Source organism: Phyllobates terribilis, unplaced genomic scaffold (genome assembly GCF_046119375.1).
Source record: "Phyllobates terribilis strain yellow unplaced genomic scaffold, ASM4611937v1 Scaffold_11__3_contigs__length_659146591, whole genome shotgun sequence".
NCBI lineage: Eukaryota > Metazoa > Chordata > Amphibia > Anura > Dendrobatidae > Phyllobates > Phyllobates terribilis.
The window spans coordinates 608,741,926-608,747,916 of NW_027362771.1; the positions used below are offsets into that span (position 1 = coordinate 608,741,926).

The window sequence follows — 5,991 nt, forward strand, 5'->3', positions numbered from 1 at the left end:
ACATGGTATAGCGCACACAGCAACAGCAGTGCCGTCTAACACGCAGCTGCAGCAGTGAGAAAATGGTGGCGACGGGGAAAATTGCTGGGTCTTATAGGGCAAGGACATGTGACATACACTGCCAATGACACATGCCCTTGCTTGTGTGAAAAAAATCACTTCGCTCCATGTGTGTGCTGCTGATAGGCTGACAGATTGCACCTCCCCACTGTAAATGCGGGAAAGAGAAAAAAATATATAGATTTGCATTATTCCTGCAGATATCCATCCCCTGCCCCTCCCACCTCCCCACTGTACACTTAAACTGCGCATTAACATTAATTTTCATCATTACTGAGAAAAAATCCAGTTATGATTTTGGTGCACGAACAGTTATCGAACATAGCCTAGGACAGCCGAATTTTTTTCAAATCGTTCGTGTTCGCCGAACGGCTCGAACACCGCCCAAAACAGCTTGAATTTGAGATTGGCGAACAGTTCGAGTCGAACAACGCTCATCTCTACTTTTTACTTCTACAGTACAGTGAAGATCACTTGATGTTACATTTGCTTTCTTAGAGAACACAGAAGCAAAATAGGAATTTAAAAGTTCAGTCTTCTCAACATCATTATTGACCACTTTACCCTTTTCATCCTTTAAAAACCATATAGCATCTTTGGCTTTTCTTTTACATTTGACTTACATCCAAAATTCTTTCTTATTGCTTTTGGTCTCTCTTGCAAGCCTCACTTCATTACTGGCTTTAGCTCTTCTAACACTGGCCCAGCTTTCCCTGCAGACAGCATTATATTCTTCTTTAGATATGAACCCTTCTTTCCATCTGATATTCATTTATTTGTTCCTTTTTAGCAAGTTTTTAAGTTCAGTATTTTGCTATCCTGGTCTCCATAAATGCTTTCCATTCTTCCTTCTTTTCAGGATTGTTACTGATTGTGCAGTGAGAATTTAATTTAGCAAAATTTTCATCCTTACTGGACATTTCTTTTCTTTAGAACATCCTACCTTTCCTTCCTTTTTACTGAGTCCATTAAAAACTGCCTTTCGACAAACCAATCTTAAAATCTCAGTTTTCGCAGCTTTTGCTCCTTTTGTAGTTCAAAATTTTAGGATAGCATGATCACTGCCTCCTAATTTCTCAATCACCTTTACTTCCTCAACTGTTTCCTAATTTTTGGTAGAAATTAGATCCAAATAAATAACGGCAGCGGTGGGATTTGAACACACACCTCCAGAGAAACTGGAGCCTTAATCCAGCGCCTTAGACCACTCGGCCACGCTGCCTCATACAGACGTTCAAACTTATTTAAAACAGAAATTTGCTAATGATATAAGTGTCAGAAAACCTTGTATATCTAATTAGACAAAAATACAAATGTTATTATGCATGAGCAACGTAGTTATCAGGGATTTGTTTGTACATTGACTCTGGGGCACCATTTTACAAAACATATAACTTGTATGCAGATATTTTACTAATCTTTCCTCTGTTGGCTCATCCGCTAATTTTAAGATATCCCTGAATTAGGTGGTATAGATTACTTGCTATGATCTCCCATATACAGGACTCTCAAACATGAAGGATTCCTACACCCCTGCTTGTACGTAACAGATAATCAGAAGCAGCAGCAAGGAAGACATTATACAACAGTGCAGAGCAATGTAGCTATGAGTTCATCACTAGGGTGACTTACTGGAAAGCAGCAGAAGCAGCATGGCTCTGTTTATGTTTGCTAATCACTCTGCTCATCCTGTATTGATAACCCTAAAAAGGCAGCAGGGATATGAGCTAGCAGTTAGACTTCTTTTGACCAAGATTGATTTTGGAAAATTTTGAGAATGGTTGATGATTGATTGAACTGACATGGATGTAACATAGATGGTAAATTAAGTAATTAATTCTGGTGCCTAAAGCCAACATGACCACTCATATGCAATATTCATACGTATGACTTGTACACATGCTACTTTTCTTCTACAGCACAGTGAAGATCACTTGATGTTACAACTGCTTTCTTAGAGAACACAGAAGCAAAATAGGTATATAAAAGTTCAGTCTTCTCAACATCATTATTGACCACTTTACCCTTTTCATCCTTTAAAAATCCTATAGCATCTTTGGCTTTTCTTTAACTTTTAACTTACTTCCAAAATACTTTCTTATTGCTTTTGGTCTCTCTTGCAAGCCTCACTTCATTACTGGCTTTAGCTCTTCTAACGCTAGCCCAGCTTTCCCTGCAGACAGAATTATATTCTTCTTTAGATATGAACCCTTCTTTCCCTTTGATATTCATTTCTTTTTTCCTTTTTAGCAAGCTTTTAAGTTCAGTATTCAGCCATCCTTGTCTCCATAAATGCTTTCCATTCTTCCTATCTTTAGGGATTGTTACTGATTGTGCAGTGAGAATTTAATTTACCAAAATCTCCCATCCTTCCTGGACATTTCTTTCCTTTAGAACATCCTACCTTTACTTCCCTTTTACTGAGTCCGTCAAAAACTGCCTCTCTACAGTCCATTCTTAAAATCTCAGTTTTCGCATTTTTTCCTCCATATGTAGTACAAAATGATAGGATACCATGATCTCTGCCTCCTAAATTGTCAATCACCTTTGCTTCGTCAAACGCTTCCTAATTTTTGGTAAAAATTAGACAAAAATAAATAATGGCAGTGGTGGGATTTGAACCCACGCCTCCAGAAATATTGGACTCTTAATCCAGTGCCTTTGACTGTTCGGCCACGCTACCTCATACAGATGTTCACACTTATTTAAATCAGAAATTAGCTCATGATATAAGTTGCAGAAATCATTGTATATCCAATTAGACAAAAATACAAATGTTATTATGCATGAGCAACGTAGTCATCAGGGATTTGTTTGTACATTGACTATGGGGCAACATTTTACAAAACATATGACTTGTATGTATATATTTTACTAATCTTTCCTCTGTTGGCTCATCGGATAATTTTTAGATATCACTGAATTAGGTTGTATAGATTACTTGCTATTATATGCGATATACAGGACACTCAAACATGAAGCATTCCTACAACCCTGCCTGTACGTACCAGATAATCAGAAGCAGCAGCAAGGAAGACATTATACAGCAGTGCAGAGCAGTGTAGCTATGAATCCATCACTAGGGAGACTTACTGGAAAGCAGCAGAAGCAGCATGGCTCTGTTTATGTTTGCTAATCACTTTGCTCATCCTCTATTGATAACAATAAAAAGGCAGCAGGGATATGAGCTAGCAGTTAGACTTCTTTTGACCAAGATTGATTTTGGCAAATTTTGAGAATGGTTGATCATTCATTGAACTGACATGGATGTAACATAGATGGTAAATTATGTAATTAATTCTGGTGCCTAAAGCCAACATGACCATTCATATGTAATTTTCATACGTATGACTTGCTGACATGTTCCTTTTCTTCTACAGCACAGTGAAGATCACTTGATGTTACATTTGCTTTCTTAGAGAACACAGAAGCAAAATACTAATTTAAAAGTTCAGCCTTCTCAACATCATTTTTTCATCTCTTTACCCTTTTCATCCTGTAAAAATCCTATAGCATCTTTGGCTTTTATTTAACATTTGACTTACTTCCAAAATCCTTCCTTATTTCTTTTGGTCTCTCTTTCAAGCCTCACTTCATTACTGGCTATAGCTCTTCTAACTCTAGCCCAGCTTTCCCTGCAGACAGCATTATTTTCTTCTTTAGATATAAACCCTTCTTTTCATTTGGTATTCATTTCTTTTTTCCTTTTTATCAAGTTTTTAAGTTCAGTATTTAGCCATCCTGGCCTCCATAAATGCTTTCCATTCTTCCTTCTTTTTGGGATTGTTATTGATTGTGCAGTGAGTATTTAATTTAGCAAAATCTCCCATCCTTTTTGGACATTTCTCTCCTTTAGAACATCCTACCTTTCCTTCCAAACTGCTGACAAGACACAAGTAACACATGGAATAGTGACAAGTGTAATGCACACGCCCGGACTGACTGGCGTGTGCGTGATTAGTGATTCCACTGTGCCATGAACCGGAGAGTGCCTGGAGGGGCATAACTAAGTATCTGCCCCATCTGACCAAGGTCGCATAATGGCATACAACGCCAGTGCACAAGGGAGGAACCGAGCAGATTGACCAGCTGCCGCTCAAGGTTAGACCCCGGACACGGCTGTTGACCCACACTGGGGAATACAGAAACAGGCAGGCTAGAGCACAGGCTGGGTAAGGTCCAGTACAGACTGGGAGACGGGTTCAGAGCCAAAGATGTGGTAATCATGCAGAGTAAAGCGAAACTGCAGGTGCGGTAGACAAGGCTGAGCAGAGCAAAGCCGCAGACGCGGTAGACAAGGCTGATCAGAGCGAAACTGCAGATTCGGTAGACAAGGCTGAGCAGAGCAAAACCACAGACGCGGTGGAGAAGGCTGAGCAGTTCAAAACCGCAGATGCGGTAGACAAGGCTGAGCAGAGCAAAACCGCAGACGCGGTAGACAAGGCTGAGTAGAGCAAAACCGCAGACGCGGTGGACAAGGCTGAGCAGAGCAAAACCGCAGACGCGGTGGACAAGGCTGAGCAGTGCAAAACCGCAGACGCAGTGGACAGGGCTGAGCAGAGCAAAACCGCAGATGCGGTGCACAGGGCTGAGCAGAGCAAAACCGCAGACGTGGTAGACAAGGCTGAGCAGAGCGAAACCACAGACGTGGTAGACAAGGCTGTGCAGAGCGAAACCGCAGATGTGGTAGACAAGGCTGAGTAGAGCAAAACCACAGACGCGGTGGACAAGGCTGAGCAGAGCGAAACCGCAGACGTGGTAGACAAGGCTGAGCAGAGCGAAACCACAGGCGCGGTAGACAAGGCTGAGCAGAGCGAAACCGCAGACGCGGTAGACAAGGCTGAGCAGAGCGAAACCGCAGACGCGGTAAACAAGGCTGAGCAGAGCGAAACCGCAGACGCGGTGGACAAGGCTGAGCAGAGCGAAAACGCAAGTGCGGTGGACAAGGCTGAGCAAGCAGGAACCGCCGGAGCGGAAAGTAAGAAAGGACAGAGATAAATCGCCAAAACGTTAAACAAAGACAAAGCAAAGGGGACAGGGCTCTGTTCACATGGAACAGAATGGAAAAGAAAGGCAGAACCAGATACACACAAGGTACTTGCAAAGAAGTAGAGAAAGGACTCCAACTCACAAACGGAAGTACAATGACAACGAGTAGAAGTTAGGCGCAGGTTCAGACTCTACAGAAAAAGGGAGCAAACGGACATAAATACAAAACAGGTAAGAAGCTAGGAGACAATTCAGACAAGAACAGTTACTACAACAAAATGCAGGAACGAGCCTAGGTAAAGCCAAGTGCTGGTTCAGACACTGCAGAAAAAGGGAGCAATTGGACATAAAGACAAAACAGGTACAAAGCTAGGAGACAGTTCAGACAATAACAGTTACTGCAACAAAATGCAGGAACGAGCCTAGGTAAAGCCCAGTGCTGGTTAAGACACTGCAGAAAAAGGGAGCAAACGGACATAAAGACCAAACAGGTAAGAAGCTAGTATACAGTTCAGACAAGAACAGTTACTGCAACAAAATGCAGGACCGAGCCTAGATAAAGCCAAGTGCTGGTTACGACACTGCAGAAAATGGGAGCAAACAGACATAAAGACAAAACAGGTAAGAAGCTCGGACACAGTTCAGACAAGAACAGTTTCTGCAACAAAATGCAGGATCAAGCCTAGGTAAAGCCAAGAGCTGGTTCAGACACTGCAGAAAAAGGGAACAAACGGACTTAAAGACAAAACAGGTAAGAAGCTAGGAGACAGTTCAGACAAGAACAGTTACTGCAACAAAATGCAGGAACGAGTCTAGGTAAATTCAAGAGCTGGTTCAGACACTGCAGAAAAAGGGAGCAAACGAACATAAAGAAAAAACAGGTAGGAAGCTAGGAGACAGGAACTGTACTGAAGCAAAATGGAGGAACGAGCCTGGGAATAT

At 41.7% G+C, this 5,991-nt stretch overlaps 1 non-coding gene across 1 annotated transcript; it reads right to left on the minus strand.

Annotated features, from left to right (window-relative positions):
* Positions 1–1,200: 1,200 nt before the first annotated feature.
* Positions 1,201–1,282, minus strand: TRNAL-AAG (transfer RNA leucine (anticodon AAG)). The gene has a single exon. It is a non-coding gene; the product is annotated as a tRNA-Leu (tRNA).
* Between the last annotated feature and the right edge of the window lie 4,709 nt (positions 1,283–5,991).